Genomic DNA, 20,869 nt, shown 5'->3' with positions numbered 1-20,869 from the left:
GGGGAAGGAGGGTCAGGGATATGCAGTCGGGACAGGTGTTGGTACACTGGATAACTGGAATGAGTGGCAGGAGAGGGGAGGAGGAATGACACATGAAAGTAGGGAATGCACGAAAATGTGCTACCTGCATGAACACATACACAATCCGAACAAACTGGGACATCATTGTCATGGCCTTCTGTAGTCCAGGCTTAGGAGTGGCACGAACCAACCACCCCCTCTAGGGTTTTGGAGCCTGCAAGTTTGGGGCTTACACAGGCATCCGCAGCCCCAGCGGGGAAAGAGGGTTAGGGAACGTTGGTTGGATAGGTACGGGAAGCAGGAACACCGGGTAGAGGGTACAGGGTTTAAAATTGGATAGGACTCCGGGTGATTAGGGGAAAAAAAACATACCAAATTGAATTACACATTCATCCATGCATTAGTGCACCCCCCAGCAAGCCTATGCAGAGCAGTTTGAAAGAAAAACAACAAAACACTTAGCTCTGGTTTTGAGTGCTGGCCTCCTGCCTGCGCACTCTCAGGTCCGGTTACAGGAGCACTTCAATGCTGCAAAGAGAGCCACAGTTAATAATCTGTCCGTGCCCATAACACAAAAACACACCACCAAATATGCCCCATAGCAACAAACTACTCTACAAACAGACAATCTGGTGTAGATGCTTCGTACCCATATGTAACATTACCCCTGTGATGGGTCATACACAGTCAATGCAGTAAGTCAGCCGCCGGTGGGTGCGTGGCAAATGTAACACCAATGTGTCACAATTCACACAACATGCAATGTTCCCTGGGTAAGCAGACAGACCCATATAGCAAGGCATGACTTCAGAACAAGTCGTGTGCCACCATGACCAAAACAAAGTAGGCAGTGCATGTTTCAAAATGTACATGGAAATGAAATGCACTGCACCCGAGTATGTCCCTTGCTGTATGTCCCTGTGAGCTGCTCCTTTCCATGTCTCGGAAGGCTACATGGTTGATACAAGTGCCTCAATGGACCTTGGTGTACCGGAGGGTATGTGCCACTGCCTCTGCAGGTGCCCCAGACAACCTTACAATCAACATCCATCAGTCCACCAACACATCTGAGCTGTATTGTGTGCTTCAACACCAATATTCGTCCAAGCTCACCCTCAGTGCTGTTACTAAGCCTGCATGTGCAACTGGCCTGGTGCAAGCTTTGCTGTGTTGTGGCCCCCCTGTGCTGCTCACCTTGCCTGGAGTTCCTTGGAACACTTCAGCAGTTCTAGGATGTAGGTCTGCAATCCCTGTGCCTCTGCTTGTGCACACATGTGCATGTGGGCACCAACAAACGTGTCCAGAATTCAGATGTCCAATGAGCCATGTCTGCTGGCAAAGGTGGTCTGGAGGCTAATCCCCCTGCAGAAAGGGCATGAAACACATGATTAATGCTTTAAAGTCATCTGTGTGTGTCTCTTCAGGCATCTCATTACTGGACCATGTCAGAGACTTACATCAGAAATCACACCATCAGTCCGTCTTTCACATCCAAAGTGTGGAACACACTATCTACGGCATGAATTGCAACATGCACGTGTACAGTAAAGATAAGAAACATACTACACAATGCATAGCAATGAATGTACACATTAATCATGAAACACCCCATCTAGCAAAAGCTGAACAGTGGTCAATAACACCGCAATCATCCCCACTAGGGGTTTCAACACAAGTTACACAGCACCAGACATGCCACAGATATGACAGTCCAAAGCCCTTGTGTAATAGGATGTCACACCGAACCATCCTTGCGAGCCCATGGATAAGGGAGGCAGGAGTGGCATATGTGAGTCAAGGACCCCAAGCAGCAAACACATATACAAGACAAGCCTGAAGGGCCCAGCTGGAACAGACAGTGGATGCCTTCAAAAGCCACAAAGCACCGCACCGTCACATGAAAGCACAACAATAGACAAGCATTTTTAAACTATATTAACTAATTACACTAACTATGAAAAACCTACATTACCTAATTAAACTATCAAACAGAAACTTAACTAACTAAACTAAAAGAAAAATCAGAAATGGCCACATACGACCCGGTGGGGGGGGCACCCAGAAGGGGGGAGGTACAGGGTGCTGCTCAACACCCACATGCGATGATGCTGAGCCAAAAAAAAAAACCTCCATGGGCTCAACGCCTGCACAGCCGACCTATGTGGGAGATAGATGGTCGTCCGAGTCTGGCTCATCCTGGAAAGGAGGACGTGGCACAGTAGCCTGGCCACGCCTAGCCGCAGCTTGCCCCTCATCGGCAGCAAGTCTGCCGGACGGGTGAGCCTGGTTCTGTGTGGCGATGTGACGTAGGTCTGCATGCAGAACCTCACGTGATACACGTGCTTCCTCTTGCAAGGTAGCACGTGTAACACAGAGTTCCTCCTGCAAGGCCTGGCTGGACAACCGCTGCACCTCCCGGCAAGCCTGTAGCTCAGCCGAGATGGTACGCTCAAGCTGTGCAAACCTCTCCTCTGCCCGCTGCCTCTGGGACATCATAAGGACACCCAGAGTGGATTTGAGGGAAGCATACTCCTCCCTCAGGGCATCCATGTGCGCCTCTGCGTGAGCAGCAATTGCTTGACGCAGAGACGACATTTCAGCCTGGCGTGCCCTGTCTGAGGCCGCCATGCCCAGCCTGAGCGAGCGGGCTGTGGACCGTGCCGCCTGCTGCTGGAGAAGCACCTGCCTAGCAGGGGGGAGCACAGATCGGGCCACACGCTCCATGCTCTCAGCGATGTTCTCCATTGCTGCCCCCTGCCATTCTGAATTGGCAGTCATGTCTTGCTCCCACTCAGTATACTGCGGTTGCGCACGGCGACCGCGTTGCTGGGCTTGACCCCTGCGGGACCCAAGGACCGGGTGTCCTCGCTGTGTTGGCACCGCCCGCGGCTGCACGACTAAATGCCCCCGTCGACGTGATTTCCCAGGCACATCAGTGACTGGTGTGGAGGGTGACCCTGCGTCCCGATCCACCACGGGCAGAGGAACTAAGACTGTCTGATCCCTCAGTGCAGGTGTCGCGGACAGAGGAGTGTCCACATCAGAATCACTCACCCCTGACACATGGACTTGATGCTCATCCAACTCGACATGGACGTCAGAGTCGTCATCAAGGCTGGACTCATAGGCAGCCAGAGACAAGATGGACTGTAGCACTTGGTGGTTTTCGTGGCCTACCACCCCACGATCCCCACTTGTGCCGGGTTGATGTAGTGGTAACAACCCTGTGTCTGGCATGACAACACCATCCTCCGCCTCCATGGCGTCATCACCTGAAAAATAGAGAGAAAAGAGGTCACTACACATGTCAGAAGCACACAACACACACACACACCGACAACAAACACATCAGGCAGACATGTGACACACAACATATAACCTGGCATGCATGCTGGGTCAATTTTGAATTGCTTCTGTGATCAGACCTGTTGAAAGGTGGCAGTTTCCATGGAAGTGGGTCTATGCAGTGCAGAAAATATGTACGCCACTCACTACCTACATGCACAAGGACTCCATGGTGTGTGTCAGGAAATGTGAAGGCAGTGCAAGGTCAAATTCAGGCATCACGTGCACTGTGCATTCAATGTGTAGCATATCTACAAGCCAAGCACCCCTCCACCCAAGTACAAAAGCAGGGATGCCTAGCATGGTATCAAAAGGCTGACCATACACCTGTGTATTGACAGGCAGTGTTGACTGGCATCAACAGCTTAATGAGATTTAAGTGACAACACTGAAAATGATGATGGGACAGTAAGCAGGACACATGATGAAAACTCTGGAGGACGCCCACGTGTGAAGAAGACACTACAACAGTTGGACAGAGTCATTGGCCATTAAACATGCTGAGGCCTGTGAGCCACACAGATTGTCAGACCCTAAACATGTGTGCAACGCATTACTGAGCCACAGTTGACATGGGAAGGCTGATGAGATGCCATGCAATGAATGTCACCCAGGACTTGTATTACAGTGATCATCCAGTCAAGGACACATAGGGGCATGCGTGCAATGCACATGGAGCATGAATGGGCACTCATGTCCCTGCGGGACATCTGACCTATGCACAGTACAAGTGAGATACCCTGCATCAAGTGCTAAGGCTGTACCACACGGCATATGTCTTGCAGATTGTGCGCTGGAAGTTAGCATCTACACAGGACGCATGAACAGGAAAGTACACATTGGCAAGATTGAAGCAGACCAGTGCAAAGGTGGAACTGGGGTGCAGAGTGGCGGAGGAGGGGCAAGGGAGCATGCCTACATGGAGTCCCCGCATGCAGGCAGAGGAAACATACACGTCAGTCATGCAATGACATTGTGCCTGGGCTGAGAGGAAGGTCACCCCACGCCACATGCAGAAGGGCCAGTGAGCTGGAACATGGACCGGAGGGGCATACTTGTAACCAGCATGTCAGTAGGGTGCAATAGTGGTGATGCGGACAGTCCCCGTCTGCTCCACATGTCCACCATCCAGCAGAGCAGACATGCATCACGGATGCATTGCATTACTTACACATCAGAACCATGTACACGTCACATGTAGTGGCAATCATGCACAACACATCCCACAAGTGAAACACACACGTCCTCAACAAACACGCATCAACACTCACTGGACTGGGCATCAAAGTCCAGCATCTCTCCCACTCCTTCGACCAATTCAGGTGGTATGAACTCCGCAACAAGTGCCTCATGCGGAGTGAGCTCTTCCTCCTCTGGTGCAGGCCCACCGCCAGTCACCAGAGTCAAGTTGTAATTAGAGGCACGCTTAGCCTTAGCGCTGCGTTTGAGGTCATTCCAACGCTTTTTGCACTCTTGCGCCGTGCGCACCTCATGGCCGAATGAACTGACATGTTCCGCAACATGCTTGCAGTGGGTGTCACGGTGGGCAGCCGTAGTCTGACTATTGGCACCCACTAGCATGTCACGGCTGTGGCCCCGCACGTAGTCCACGAGGAAGTCCAGTTCCTGCTTGCAGAAAGGCTTCTTCCTCGACGTGCAGGAGGTCGTGGCTGTGTGTGGGGTCCCAGCCTGTGCTGCAGGTGAACCTTCCTCCTCTTGGACTGTGGCGCAGACCCTGGCTGGCTAATGCCACCCTGACCAGTATGGCCAGTGGGTTTGGTGGATTGAGCCAAGGGAGTGGCAGGTGGAGGGACGACCAAAGGCCTGACTTGTGTCAGTGGCATCTGGGTGCCATCCAATGGACCCTGCGCAGCAACATCCGCTGTGGCAGGGTCATTGAGACGCAACGGTCCTGGTTGGCAGACTCACAACTGGGGTGTTGTTGGGTGCATCTGCCCCTGCAATTGCCAACACCCGGCTGTTCGGGGCAGCAGATGACATAACCGCCCCAGGGACACGTGTCTTGGTCTGAGCAGCCCTGCCTGCCCCTATGGTTTCCCTGCTGGCCTGTTGGAAATCTACCAAGGGCTCCTCAAGTGCCAATGCAGCCTGCGCTGGCAGACCCTGAGCCTGGGTGGCAGTGTCCACAGCTGCACCTGCAGCTACCACTACCCTTGTGCCCGTGGCAGTCGATGGAACGGTCTGCCGGGTCACACGGGCGCCAGTACCAGATGCAGAAGCTGCATCCCCCGGAACCACAGGGGGTGGTGGCATGACGGCACCGACACATGGCACAACATTGTGCTCAAGTGGCGCACCCCTGCCTCTTCCCCCTCTGTGGCCGCCCTGGAAACCCTGGAGTCCCCCTACTCCCTGGTCACCACAGCCATGTCCCCGACCACGCCCGCCATGAGGAGTACGCCTAGATGAGGCGCCCCTCACCTTTGGTGTCCTCCCAACCATGGCACAGATGTAGTAGTGCCGGCACAGATGGAGTAGTGCCAATGGGAGGTGTACCCCACAATTGACCTAGGCAATTGGGGTGAAGGGGGTGGGAAGCAAGATGTTAACAGCCCCCCTGCACCTGCAAGGCTGTATGTGACCCCGGTGATGTAGTGATGGGTCACGCAACTCTCAGGCACCCCAAAACTGCAGTAAAACCGTGCACGCAACCCTGCAGCCTCCGTGCGTGGAATCAACCTCCCGCAGTACGCGGTGGCACCCAGTAACACGAATAACGCATACGCGTGGGACACGCAGGCTACTATGACCTCGAAAATGGGTGCGATACACAGGGGCACCCGCAGTGGGAAAAATAGCGTGTGCGACTCACCGTCTGACTAGCGCGATGCAGAAAAACACGCATAGCCAATACCCCCGCCAAAAGAAGAGATACGTCCTTGATAGCTGTGAAGTTGTATTGGCGCGCAAAACAACAGGAAGCAGCAACACACATCGGTCTCCACGAAAGGCACGTACAGCGAACTGCTGCCCCCGCTCACCTTTAACCCGTGCTGAGGGAAACGCCCGCACGCGTCACGTCACTTACGCGCATGGGCCCTTTCCTCGGATTACACGCATTCCCATGCGGACGTGCAGTTTTTCACGCACGCTGAAACGCCCGTGCACTCCCGCGCGCGTCACGTCACAGAGGCGCTTGCGCTTGAATGGCCTTCTGTCCAATGAAATCTCGTATGCGTGCAGACGCGCTTACACGCTAAGGGCCTTTCCTCGAATTACACGCTGACGTGCAGAATTTTCAAGTGCCAAATCACTCCGTATCAAGCTGGCCACGAGTAAGCACACGGAAGACCACGCTCCTGCCCAAAAGGCCGAATTACTGCCCCCCAGACCCCCGAGCAGCCTTCCACGAGCCATCTGCTGCTGCCTGCCTGCCTGCCTGCTGCCACTGTGCCCTGCCATTTGGTGCCTGCACATCAGCCATCTGCAGCAGTCCAGTTGCTGTGTCCACCCCTGCTGGAACAGAAGACTCCCGACTGGGATACCATCGCTCCACAGCCCAGCCCCAGGACCCAGTTGCCCACCCACGCCTGCCTCGGGGGTCACCATGTCGGGGCAAACACCATCCGAGACCACTGGCGACCCCCAGCCAGAGGGGCAGAGGGCCACCAGCTTCAGTCAGAAGGAAGTTGGTGTCCTGGTGGAGCATGTCCTGGGGCATTATGATGCCCTCTTCAGATCATCACACGCCGACAAGGATGGACGGGACAGGATCTGTACGGACATCGTGACTGCCATCAACGCGGAGGGGATGGCAGTCCGACTATTCCATCATGTCAAGAAGCGCTGGGAGGACTTCATGTCCAGGACCCTCAACAAGGCCTGGCGCCTCTTGAAGGCAGCGGATGCTAAGGGGCGCCGGGGCCACTTGTCGGAAGATCAGATGAGGGTCTCGGAACGCATATCCCCAGCGCTCCACGTCCAGGTCCTTGAAAGGCAGACCCGTCTGGAGTCGAGCGGTAAGTGGCCAAGCATTGCTGTGTGAGACAGGGCATGTTGCAGTGTGCTGGTTGTCTGATACTTGCCTGTATGTGTGACATAGGCCATGTACGCGTGTGTGTGCAGGGACATCATGGTCATGCATGTGAGACCAGTAATGTGTGAAGCACACGGTTGGTGTATGTGTTTAAATGCTACACGGGGAGCCCTATGCGGAATGGACACATGAGAGCATGCCAGTCTCTGTTCCTGGACATGGGTTGGGGTGAGGGATGGGTGATGATGCCATGTACATGTATGGTGTCCATGTCTGTGTGTCTGACCTGAGTGTCTGTGACTTGTAAATGCCATGGATGCATGACACATGTCTGTGTCAATGTTCAGATTCACTGATGCAGCCTAGCTATCCTTGCATCCATTGTGTCTGGGGTGTACGAGTCCAGATGGATGAAAGTACGGTGAAGTGTGTGAATGTGATAGGCATGACCCATGATGCATGTGAGTTCAAAAACAACATTGTATGTTTCAAGAGTCCCTTGGACATGTTTGCTTATGTCCATAGCATGCGCCATGCCTGTTACTGCATGTGTTTTGCCTGCACTGACCCATGTGTTGTGGAGGGACATGATGGAAGTGATCTTTGACAGTGCCACTCATCTGCTTTTGCTTCCTGTCTAGGGGACCATTGTACAGTACCCTGATGCTTGTGTTCTATGTCTCCCTCTACACAGCGCAAAGTGAACAAGAGGGCGGAGACGGCGCTGTGGAGCAAAGCGGCGGGGATGCCCCCACGGCTGCAGCAGAAGGGGTGGGAGAGCCCTCTTGGGGGCTTGCAACGGGGGAAGACGGTGTGGAGCCATCCAGGTTGGTGGTTTCCACAGAGGAGGAGGAGGGTGCTACTGAGCCGCACATGGGGCCTGGTTGGGGCATCCCTGCTGGTGCAAGTGGTGCAGTCCAGGAGCAGGGGCAGGAGGCAGCACAGGTCGCCGTGGAGGTGCCTCTGCATGTCACTGTCCCTGACACTGTGACTGCACCACCATGCACCAGCAGGGATGCTCCATCCCAGGCCCGTCCGCAGGTAGGGGGGATGTCCATGTCATCTGACTCCCCTCCACCTGCGGACGAGGGGACCCCTGGCCGTATGGAGAAGGTCCTGATTGGTGTCGCATTGCGCACAGGTGTCATTCGTGATGAGGTGCGTGCTTCCTGGGGGGAGTACGCACGTCATCACAAAGAGCACCGTGCCAACATGGCCCAGTTGGGAGCGGTTGTGGTCGGGGGTCTCGTACATGTGTCGGGCACTTTGGCGACCCTCTCCTCCTCTGTGGAGGCTATGCGCCAGTCATTCTCCATGCCGTCTTCTGGCCCAGATGCCACCAGGGCCCCCGGTGGACCTGCCCCAACCAATGCAGCCAACTCGGTGGGGATCCCATCCCTGCCACAGTCGGGAGTCGGAGGTCCAGCAGGGGTGGACACACCAGCAACTGGACCCCAGCAGATGGAGGATGTGACGGCATCATCGGGCAGGGCACGTGCACAACGGCGTTCTTGGATTCCATCAGCCTGGATGCCATCGTGCTGGCACAGGCAGTTGCGTTGGAGGCAGCGGCAGGCTCGACGTGGGAGGCATCATGGCTCGGGGCCATCAACATCAGGGGTGTAGGCATCGGCCAGAGGGCAGGAGAACCCTGGAATGGGAGTGGCTTCCATGTGGGAGCGGTTGGGCCAGCAGATAGGTACAGAGCGGCAGCGGGCAGAGGAGGAACGGCTCACAATGGTCAGGGCGGAGAACTCCATGCGGAGGGCGCTGAGGCGGGCTGAGTGCCTCGAGGGTCTTCGCAGGGAGTTGGAGCTGGACACTGCATTATCCCTGCGAGACCTCGGGGCCAGGGAACATGCCCGCCTCCAAGCCATTGAACAGGAGTTCGATGATGCCCTGGCCCATGACAACATCCAGTGAGCTGTTGGACTAGCCCGCTGCCCTTGTAAATAGTTATGTAGTTAGTGTTAGGTTTCCTTTGCTTTCTTCTTGATTTTGGACCTTTTGGACAATGGACCACATTTTTGTATATAGTTTTTTTATTAGGTAGTATTTTTGGATAGGTTTCATTTCTTCAGTTGGGATAATGGACCCTGGATTGTTTATCTGTATATAGTTGACTGTTGGATTATGGTTTTTTTTTTGATGTACCCATGGAGCAATGGTTTTCGGTTTTGTTTTTCCCTTGGATGTACTTTTTTGAACTGTGAATTTGGACACCTTTCCTTTGGATTATGATTTGTGGTTTTTCATTATTTTACAGACATGATGCTTTTTGTTTTTAATTCCCATTGTCGTTTGTTTATTTTTAATCCCATTTATGTTGCTTTTAATACATTTTTTTCATCAAACTTCAATGTGTAGTATCATGTCATTGGTTTCATGCATATCATGATATGGGTTTTGACATTCACTTAGACCCATTGTGTGTATGTGAGGGACATTTGTTCATTAACATACTTGCCATTGGGGTTGTATCATGTAATTGGCAATTCTGAGAGGGTGGATGCAATACTTGGGTGGGTGTTTGGCATGTGGAGGCTGCCCATAAGGGCCAGGGATCTAGATTGTGATGACGTGTTGGCTGGGGGACGTGTGTCAGGGCCTGCTGGCAGGTGCCCCACAATGCTGGGGGGTGGGGGTGCAGGGGGACATGAGTGGGACATGAGTGGGGGCCTGCTGGCAGGTGCCTCGCAATGCTGGGGGGTGGGGGTGCAGGGGGACATGAGTGGGATATGAGTGGAGGCCTGCTGGCAGGTGCCTCGCAATGCTGGGGGGTGGGGGTGCAGGGGGACATGAGTGGGACATGAGTGGGGGCCTGCTGGCAGGTGCCTCGCAATGCTGGGGGGTGGGGGTGCAGGGGTACATGAGTGGGACATGAGTGGGGGCCTGCTGGCAGGTGCCTCGCAATGCTGGGGGGTGGGGGTGCAGGGGGACATGAGTCGGACATGAGTGGAGGCCTGCTGGCAGGTGCCTCGCAATGCTGGGGGGTGGGGGTGCAGGGGAACATGAGTGGGACATGAGTGGGGCCTGCTGGCAGGTGCCTTGCAATGCTGGGGCGTGGGGGTGCAGGTGGACATGAGTGGGACATGAGTGGGGGCCTGCTGGCAGGTGCCTCGCAATGCTGGGGGGTGGGGGTGCAGAGGGACATGAGTGGGACATGAGTGGGGGCCTGCTGGCAGGTGCCTCGCAATGCTGGGGGGTTGGGGTGCAGGGGGACATGAGTGGGACATGAATGGGGGCCTGCTGGCAGGTGCCTAGCAATGCTGGGGGGTGGGGGTGCAAGGGGACATGAGTTGGTGTTCAGTAGTGCAAGGAGACATGTGCCTTTGCTGGGGGGCATGGCCATGTTGGGTGGGCTGCCTGCGGGACATGACCAGGATTGCAGGGTAGTCCCCTGTGGTGTGGGCTGCCTGCAGGGGCCGTGGAGGGTGTACAGGGAACACCTGGGAGGACCCAAACTGCCAAATCACGTGTGGGACTCCCCGGCAACCCAGTAATACACGTACCCTGCTGAAATCGCATGTGAAACTTCCCGCGCACCCCAGTAAAACACGTACCCAGCTGAAATTGCGTGTGAACCTTCCTGCGCACCCCAGTAATATACGTACCCTGCTGAAATCGCGTGTGGAACTTCCCGCGCACCCCAGTAATACACATACCCCGCTCGCACAGGGCCAATTGCGTGTGGAACTTCCCGCGCACCCCAGTAATACACATACCCAGCTGAAATCGCGTGTGAAACTTCCCGCGCACCCCAGTAATACACGTACCCCGCTCGCACAGGGCCAATCGCGTGTGGAACTTCCCGCGCACCCCAGTAATACACGTACCCTGCTGAAATCGCGTGTGAAACTTCCCGCGCACCCCAGTAATACACGTACCCCGCTCGCACAGGGCCAATCGCATGTGGAACTTCCCGCGCACCCCAGTAATACATGTACCCAGCTGAAATCGCGTGTGAAACTTCCCGCGCACCACAGTAATACACGTCCCCGCTCGCACAGGGCCAATCGCGTGTGAAACTTCCCACGCACCCCAGTAATACACGTACTCAGCTGGAATCGCGTGTGAAACTTGCAGCGCACCCCAGTAATACACATACCCCGCTCGCACAGGGCCAATCGCGTGTGGAACTTCCCGCGCACCCCAGTAATACACGTACCCAGCTGAAATCGCGTGTGAAACTTCCCGCGCACCCCAGTAATACACGTACCCTGCTGAAATCGCGTGTGAAACTTCCCGTGCACCCCAATAATACACGTACCCCGCTCGCACAGGGCCAATCGCGTGTGAAACTTCCCACGCACCCCAGTAATGCACGTACCCAGCTGAAATTGCGTGTGAAACTTCCTGCGCACCCCAATAATACACGTACCCCGCTCGCACAGGGCCAATCGCGTGTGAAACTTCCCACGATCCCCAGTGATACGCGTTCCCCGCTTGCCGTGATGGTACAGGGTTAGCGCAGCCCTTTGCGCTGGATTGGGGATTTTGATGGCTTTTCCCTGCGCAAGGGGCGTTCTTGGGGGCGTAACTGGCGCTGCTGCAGGGTCGCTGCGCCACTGTGCGCCACGGCTGGTTTTGGTGGCTGGAATCCATGAATACGCTGTGCGCGGAAAAGTATTTTAGCGCACACGGCTGGCGCAGGGATTCGCACGCGCACATTGTGCACCAGCCACGTGCGCCACTTGTGCGCTGAATTCTATGAATTACCCTCTAATTGTCAGAAAGGTTAAACGTGTGAATAGAGAAAAGAACCATTAGTAGCATGGATGGTCTATGACTAGAAGTCCCTCATGGTGGGAAGGGAAAAAAAGGAGACCATTTCTTGCATTATGCACCAGTACTTTGGACCTCATTGCCAGTCTTCTTACGTTTATCCCCTTCAGTGCTGTTTCTTCGGAAAAATCGGAAAACCTTGTTGTTTACTCAGTACTTATGCCTATACTCATTTAAATCAATCAATCAATCAATCAATCAACCAATCAATATAATACTGTGCTTGTTTAAAGGTAATATATTAGTACATTTGATGTGGTGGTGCATGATGGGATAGGGATCTGGTTCTATTGTATTTCTGTTTTTATCAATATTTTCTTTTTTGCTTTTGTATTTCTGTCTTAACGTACTGCACGTAATTGCTCCTTTGGAGTTAGGTTTGTGCATCATAAATCTTTCCCATGATAATAAAAGATAATGCCTTATATCTAATAATTAAACATCTGCAAATAGAATTTCTTAAATGTCACTCACTTAAACAATTCTTGAGTACATCTCTAACCCCCTTACTGCCACTTTCCAAAACCCACTTCTTCTCTATGTTCAGCCTTTTCGCACTGTGCGACATCCTGGATCATCTTATCCTCCTGTCTAAAAGCTGTGAATTAGGCATCTCACACCTGGCCCTATCCTGTCTCTCCTTCTATTGCTCGAGCTGATTCTACTTGGTATCATGGAACTCTATTACATGCACTACCACTCATCTTCCTGTTGCCATCCCTCAGGATATGGCATCAGCCTTCACCTCAGGGAGGTCATTTAGGGTTCGCCAGAGGTCTCAACTGCGACCTCTGGGGTCTCCCTTGCGACCTCTGGGGTCTCCCTTGCGACATGTGTCTTAAAATAAAACGAGAAAAAAAACGTTTTTTTTTTGCTTTATTTTTTCTTCATAATGCAAGCTTCTGGGCTGTGGCCAGCACCATGTGGCTCTTTACTTTGGGAGTGGGTGGCTTCCTTGTTCAGGCCCCTTTTTAAAAAAATAAATAAATAAGAACAGGAGTGCCACAAGTCTAACACTTTCAGCACTGAACCTAAATAAGAAAGACTAGGAATATCAAATAATGTGTCTTTCTGGAATTCCATACAATAATTGCTAGACTCATCAAAGGTTTATTTCAGGCACTCTTTGGGGGGGGGGCGAGTCACTGATTTAGTCTGTTCTTAAATGCCTCAACTCAGTCTTTCATCCTTCTGAGGTCGATAAATGAGTACCAACACAGGTTGGGTGATATTGGGTGTACATGTTTTCTATATAACACGCTTAAGCGTAAGTGCTATATAATAGCACATCATTATCATTTGGTCATGGACGTCTGCTTGCATTCACAGTAATTTAGTAATATGGGCCTAAATACACTGATCTTAACAATACATATGGCGATCCATTCTTGTATGAAATGTACATCACATTATAGTGATATCATAACCATATTTTTCGTAGTGTACAATGCTATGTGATGTCACTTCCTGTTTTGTCAACGGTTGAAAGGTCATGTTCCATCGCTTCCCGCGATATCACTTCAGAGCGGGGTCAAATGACATCACCTCCTGTGATGTCATCAGGGGTCATGGGTCGTGTGATGTCACTTCCGCTACCCCTGGCATTTTGGTGAAATGACATCCCTGTTTCACCTGTTATCATTATAAACTGATACCCTTTTGTGACAGTACCTCCTCGTTCAGCTTCTCATAATACTCTTGCCCATGAAGCCAAATCCTTTTTCGTTCCCATTCCTTACAGCATCCATCAAATCAGTAACTGTCTTTCTATCACCCAGCACTGAATGTTTCTGCACTACTCGATAGTACACCATTCCATTGTTTACCATGATTCAATTCTCCACACCGGCTGATCTCCCATTCAAATTTGACTTCATACTCACTCATAGTCAGAAAGCTAAACTACTAAAGAAGTGCACTATGGCAGTAATGTTTGCAAGGCAGGCCTCACTGGCCGGTAACAGTCTGCCATCCTGAAGCGATGCCCAGAGTGAAGTGAGGGATGTTTCAGAGGGCTGTTGGGCTGCCTTTACCATGCCTGCCCGTATGGCCTGGACCATGGGCATTATTACCCTTGTTGCTGCAATTATGCCACAGAAGCTGCGAAAAATGTAGACAAAATGTAAAAGAGGAGAACCAGGTGGGCCTTCAAAGCAGCATGATGTGCAAACATGCAGGCCAGTAGGGAGAGTAAAGAGGCATTGGCAGAGCAAAGAACTAAAGGAGTCAAATGCTTGGTTGTCGCTTTGGGGTATTTTGTTTGCAGAGGAGGTTGTACCTTCTCTATAGAGGCAGCTAAACTGTGGAATTCGCTTCCCTTGTCATTACGGAAAAACACAGATTATTTTTCCTTTAGGCGAGAACTGAAAACGTTTCTATTCTACCCTCTTTCACATGGTGGTTTCCTCCCAACTCTGCGCAGCGCCAAGATGCCTTCTGGCATACGTTGCGCTATATAAGTTCCATAAATAAATAAATGCCAGGTGCTAATGTTTGAGATTCCGCCAGATTACTTCTAAATCCCATATGGCTGGCTAGACCGATCCAAAGCTGCACACCATTAAGATTCCGAATCTGAGTAAGCAAATTAATCCACAATCTTTTCCTGCATATCTTGGGAAGACCACCTCCCTCTACAGCCTTTGCTCCTCTTACTTCATCTCCCTTTTATGCGACGTCTGGTTACTGTGCTCATGTCCCTTTACCATTCTGATTTACACTACTTTACAAACTGCAACTTTACGCAGCAGGTTTGGGAAGATAAACAGTGGCCCAAAACGTGTGCACTGCTCCTAAATTGGTGTTTGTTACGTTATATGCACCCATCATCAAACCATTATGCCATTCAGGGAAATATCCATCCCCGTCTGATAGTGGTTCTTCAGCTGCCGTGGCCTCATCTTTCTATCTCAAAATCAGCCTTCCCTCCTGTGGCGCATTCAGTGCTTTAAGTGGGGTAAGAAATTGAGGGGGGGCCCTCGTTTGGGGGCGTGGCTTTCATTGTGGGCGTGGCCTAAAAGTGCACAAATCATAGTAAGGTGCGCAAACAAATATATAAATGTATGTGAGCATTTATGTTTGTATGCGTACTACTATGGTGTGTGTACTTTTCAAGCCATATGTTATAAACATAGCAATGTTACATATTTCTATGTTTATAAAAGGTGGTTTGAAAAGTGCACAAACCATAGTAAGTTATGCACACTTGTGTGCTTACCTTACTATGGTTTGTGTACGTTTCAAGCCACCTTTTATAAACATAGATATTTGTAACATGTTTCTATGTTTCTAAAAGATGGCTTGACACGTAAACAATTCAAGGCATCTTTTATAAAGCGTTGATGACGGACAAAACAAACCGCAGGGTGGCTTTGTCCGTTGACAAAGCTTTATAAAAGATGCCTTGAATTGTGCACGTTTCAAGCCGTCTTTTATAAACATAGAAATATTTCTACCTTTATAAAAGATGGCTTGAAACGTACACAGTTCAAGGCATCTTTTATAAAGCTTTGCCGACGGAGAAAGGCACCTCGGGCTCTGTGATCTCTGCTCAGAGCACATAGATCACTGAGCCCGAGGCGTCTTTCACCCTCTGCGAACCCGCGGGCTCCGTGATTTAATCTGCATATTAGATCACGGAGCCCGCGGGGGTCAGTGACCTGGGGAGGGAAAACAAAGGGACAGTAACTTCCTCTGATGACCCTGATGAGGGGTCATCAGAGGGAGTTACACTAACTGACAGAAGTGCGCCAGCCTCAGCGTCGCTGTGGCTGGCTGGCACTTCTGTCAGCTTGGCCAACATAATGACGGGCGCATCTCCCGTCGCTGCTGCGGCCGCGGCGGGATAATGCATCCCGCAATGTTGTGTGGGTCGGGGGGCCCCGGCTGGGCCCCGGCTCAGCCCCACTTTCTGGAGACTGCCGGGGCCCGGCCCCGGCAGGCCCCGGCCCACTTAAAGCACTGGGCGCATTACAACTCCTGGAAAAACGAAATGCTGCGTCTCTAGTGGGGAACTTAAACTGGCACAGAAATGAAAAAAAGCAAAAAGGAAATGCCAGTTCCCAATATTATTTGTGTGTGAAATAAAAATATCACAGTCTGAATCAATCCTTTATTTTTATTTATTTATTGTATTGTTTGCTTGTTAGGCGCTTATACAATAAGAAAATACTGTTTCAAAGTGCCCAAAGGGCAAGGGAGGGAGCAGGAGTCGTAAATACAATAAAATAAATACAAATCACAATATTTAAGAGCAGTGGGAGGGGGGGAGGAAAAGAGGACGAACCTACTATGCCTCGTGAGTATTCGGAACGTGCAAGTGCAGCAAGGAAGAAGGCAGGGGGTAAGTGCTGGGGAGTCTGAGCTCATGGGTGAGCCACACATGAAGTGCTAGGAATGTTGAGTGCTACACGGCCTGGAGCCGCGAGGGGGGTAAGTGAGAGCCTCCATGGCGGAAGGTGTAAGTGCAAGTGGTATAGTCCCTAATAACAACATTATTACATATATATAAATCAATATGCATATTTTATATAACAATGATTATTAAAAAAAAGTCCATTACTACAAAGATACTCAACATGTATAATAAATATTGGCGAAATACATTCCCTGAACAGATAGTTGATTGGAAACCAAAAAATTAAAATAATCATAAAAGATTAACAAGTGCACATGAACTAAGCAGATTGCCTGCTGCAACATTACCGAGAACAGGATGAGCGTACCAAGAAATGCTGCATTCGTCACCTTCACAGGTACCTTGTATTTTTAAGTTGGTTCAAATGACCTGTTTTTGAAACTGAAGAAATGTTTTCACACAAGCAGTACCATAAGCTGCTGCAGAGCATTTCAACATTGTATGATATCCAGCAGGCAGCACTCAACAACTATACATTTAGGTACGCACAGGAAGCTTCCTTTGGAAATTAACTCTCTGCCACTGCAAACGTTGTAGTAATGTTCTCTACACAAGACAGGCTTTAGTCCTGGTCAATTGGTGATACTGAAAAATTGTTACTTCAACATGCAAATCAGGCTTGGATGGCATAGATGATTTTTACATATTTTTATAGTGCGAACCGATCTCAGCAGCAACAGAGTGGTGTACCGGTCATAGAGCAAAACACTGGTAATGAGAAAGAAGCAAGTCATTAAGTAAACATTAGCAATCATTATCACAGTACAATAGACAATATAGCTGGACTCCAGATTTCACCAAGGTGTTGATGGAAGAGTCAGGTCTTCTGCTCTTGCCTAAACTGAAGGAGACTTGGAGCAGCCTCGACTCAGGTGGAGTTCCAGAGGACCGGATCATAGCATGAGAAGTACTGTTTCCTAGTTTCTCTTTTGTGAGCCAGTCTTTTTTCCAGTCAGGTTGTCTTAGTTCGAGATGACAGTGTGCTGCCCGATTATTTTACTTTGACCTTCAGGTAGGCCAGCATACCAGAGATGGTTGCCTTGAAGATGAGGTACATGGTTTTAAACCAAATCCTAACTGTGACTGTGAAGGAGAATGATCTGTGTTAAATTCAATTACCTGTTCTGGAAGTACTGCCTGCTGGGGAGGTGACGTTTGAGTGCAGCAATTATCTTTGAGAACCTTCCACGGTTTCAGAATGGTATTTAGTTCACATTCTGCCAACTGCACATCAGCATCTTTCATGGGCACATTTGCTGATCGTTCTTAATGTTGCAAGATAAAATCTGTGCAAACAAATGTGACTGGACAGCCTGCCTCTCTTGGTCTGTGTTTTACAGTTTTTCTTTTTTCGAGGCCTCGATCGAAAAATAATACAATTACAAATTCAGATGTGGGTCTGATGAGTGTTCTTTTAAATGCTAGGTCCTCATCACGAGTCTGGCAGTATCCTGGCAGGTAATACCACTGGGATACCGCCAGCACAAACAGCGTGACCCCTACTCGGTCTGGCGCTATTAGCGCCGGATCAGGAGTAGATGTAAGGCAGTAAATTCCCATTTCCCATTGTGTCCATTGGACCCAATGGGACTTGGGGGCGCTATTAGCGCTGGCATAATTAGCGTGCGCTAATACCGCTGAAAACAGGCGGAAAGCAGGATTTTTACCTCCAGTAAAAAGTTGGAGGTAAAACTCCAAACTTTCCGCCCAACCCATGTTAGGGTAATAGCGTTACTGCTGCATTTAACGGCTACCTCCCAACTTGTGATGAGGCCCATACATGTCTGAATACATTTTCTTTGTACACATATGTAACAATTAAGATTGGAAAATAATGTTTCACAAATAATGCAAAGGTGCAAACATGACAATTTACCATACCATTCTTGACGTAATAATATTAGCATCATTGCGGTCTCTTTTTAGTCTCTGTGAGGAGCCAGGAATGAGACAAGGACACAGAGGGCTCATGTTTTGGGTTATAAACTGTTATTAAATGAAAAAGGGGTAAAAGGGGTTAGACAATGCCTCAATGTCCCTAATCTAGAAGGGGTTTCCCTACCTCAACTAAAACTAATGAATCTGTCCTTTGTCAAGATGGCCAAAGTATAAATATATCATGTGTCTGAAATCCTGTTATAGACCTCACACTTTAAAACTAACTCTAAGGTGTAAAGGGACAAGCCTCATTATTAGTTTGGCACCAAACTTGCCTCCGGGACCGGCACCCGCAAATGGGCAATTACCGGGCCATTACGAGTGCCGGTAATGCCACACTCCCCATCCCTATTCAGCCCCAAAGGGCTGAATGGGGTTGGGGAGCATGGATGCACCAGCACCGTTCATAACGGTGCCGGTTCATCCACGAGTTGTGCTCGCGGGTGCCGCACAGCCGGACAGGTCAGACCTGGCGGGCTGTCAGGCACCCACGGGCACAACTCGTACTATGGTGGTCCGGGAACTACGGTACCGGTAGCATTACCGGTACCATAGTTCCCGGACCGCCAGGGTCCTAATGAGGCACAATGTCTCTGGTTCTCAAGTGCACACATGTTCAAATCCAACAAAGACATAAATCCAACCAAATGTTCCAAGTGAAAGATATTTACAGTTCCAGGGAATGGCTCCCTTCCTCAGGTTTCTCTTTACCACAACAGCAGTTCCAATAAAGAATCATTAAGTTCCTTATTGTATTGTATTGTATTATACTTGTTATTTATATAGCGCCTTTTTCCATTATTATAGTCTCAAAGTACTGATAGTAGGAATGCAGTCGGATGACCGAAGTCCAGAGTGTTGGAGGTCATGGATGGAGTAAGATTAGCATGCATGTGCGCATTTGGTCAAACAGGGCTTAGCAGGGTTTGCCAAGCTCCAGTAGAGGGCAACCCATGTGGTCAGGCAAGTGGATGGGTGCTGAGAGGAGTCAGGAGATGCTGTGAGTGCTAGAGACTCGCTATGTGTTCAGCATGCCCAAATTTGTCAAAGGTCTACGCTGCATTATGATGTCAGAGGTGTTGAGGCGTAGTCTGGTGTAAGTAGGCAGATAATTATGTGAATAGCATGACCAAATTTTGTCATAGTCCTTGCTGTATTCTGATGTTTGTAACCTATTTTGGCCACAAACTAAACAAAACAGACGTAATGTGAATAAAGCTGTCCATGCATTTCTGCAAGATTTTGGTGTGGCATCTTTTGAAAATGGCAACATTCGACATGATGCACTGAATATGTTTAAAAAAAGATGGAGTGCATCTTACAAATCATGGAAATTAGTACTTTGTGTGTAATATTCAGAATGCAGAATGCAGTGCATTTAATTATTTGAGAAACAAGTAATTACAATACCCAAAAATGCCACCATTAAAGAGTGTTAACTTGTATTGGTATTACTTTCATTCTTTGTTTTTTGACCATCTAGTCCTCTGACATTTCTGCTTGTCCACAGACATCACTAAAAGGGGTACACACAGGGGTACGTTATTTACATTATTCTACTTTTTGACTACAAAAGGTGGTTCTTATTTGAACCTTTTTTAAAGTTTAGATTTTACTATTTTCTTTTGGGCAGAGGGCACTCACACCAACACCAGAAAAACAGAAAGGGGAGATAATGACAGAAGGAGTAAGGATGAACTGGGGCACTTGAGATGTTAAAATTGCAGGAGGGGGACATTTTTCTTGTGCGCCTTTACTGGTGCCGTAAAGGCACTCAATAACTGCTTTAATGAGCAAATGAGTGCATCACAGTATATACAAAGGACAGCTGTCTATTAGAGGTGTGGGTTAACTGCCTCTTACCCATTCTGTGATGTTTCAGAAAGAACTCTCTGCTCAACTGAGGGGTTTCGAGTATGGGTAGTGGTGGAAGGTGATGATGTGCCAGAAGAGGTCAGCCATCCCAAGAAAAGAAAAGCCTTTCAAAAGGCAGCTGTATGGAACATTTATTTATTTATTTACCTATTTATTTATTTATTTTTTGTTTGTTTGTTTGTGTATGTATGTTTTTATATACAGGAGGAACACTGCTCTTTTGACCACAAACGAACTTACATTAAATAAGAAATCAGATTTGACGGAAAGCAGTGAGCTTCTTACAATGGGGTGAGTTAAGGGACAATTTGACCAGATTTTGGAGGGGAGCAAATGCAACAGTCACCGGGGACAATGCATAAATTGACATACATAGATTAAGGACAACCAACACTGGACATTTCTAAGTGCAGGTAGGTGGCAAGGACAGCTGTGCTTGGGATGTGACCATGAAGAATGAAGTGCTAGAGTGGAGGGACAGAGGCAAGGTG

Source organism: Ambystoma mexicanum, chromosome 8, assembly GCF_040938575.1.
Source record: "Ambystoma mexicanum isolate Mex_15411 chromosome 8, UKY_AmexF1_1, whole genome shotgun sequence".
NCBI lineage: Eukaryota > Metazoa > Chordata > Amphibia > Caudata > Ambystomatidae > Ambystoma > Ambystoma mexicanum.
Note: the sequence above shows the minus strand (reverse complement) of the source record.